This window comes from Etheostoma spectabile, chromosome 4 (assembly GCF_008692095.1).
Source record: "Etheostoma spectabile isolate EspeVRDwgs_2016 chromosome 4, UIUC_Espe_1.0, whole genome shotgun sequence".
NCBI classification, from domain to species: domain Eukaryota; kingdom Metazoa; phylum Chordata; class Actinopteri; order Perciformes; family Percidae; genus Etheostoma; species Etheostoma spectabile.
The window spans coordinates 10,172,854-10,173,178 of record NC_045736.1 but is presented as its reverse complement, the minus strand read 5'-3'; the positions used below and the strand labels follow the sequence as shown (position 1 = coordinate 10,173,178).

Sequence of the window (325 nt, the reverse complement as noted above, 5' to 3'; positions counted from 1 at the left end):
TGCTGTGTATTATATGGGATGAAATTAGGGTGAAGTGAGAAGTATAAACATTGTATCTACAGGATGTTCCGGTGCCACCCAAGGTTCCGCTGGATGTCCCTCACCTTACGCTTTTTTGTGTTAGCATTCTAAACTCCGGTTGATTTGGGAAACATCCTCCGAGCTAGAACCGACAATCAAATTATATCTATCTTTTTTTTTTGAGTAATATTCTTATCAAACACTCAAAAAATCATTTTAATTCCAGAGCTCGCCTCCCTACGTGCAAGTTCAACCAAAATGAGTTCCTTCCCAAGACTACTTTGCAGAGGTACCGTCGCTTAGC

General features: G+C 40.6%; 1 protein-coding gene and 1 long non-coding RNA gene across 2 annotated transcripts in view; one reads left to right on the top strand and one right to left on the bottom strand.

Moving 5' to 3' along the window:
- The window catches only part of LOC116688082 (uncharacterized), a 20,220-nt gene that overhangs the window by 396 nt on the left and 19,499 nt on the right, over nucleotides 1–325 (bottom strand). The gene's annotated exons all lie outside the window — the stretch shown is intronic.
- The window catches only part of LOC116688084 (uncharacterized), a 45,320-nt gene that overhangs the window by 34,871 nt on the left and 10,124 nt on the right, over nucleotides 1–325 (top strand). The window lies entirely within an intron of this gene.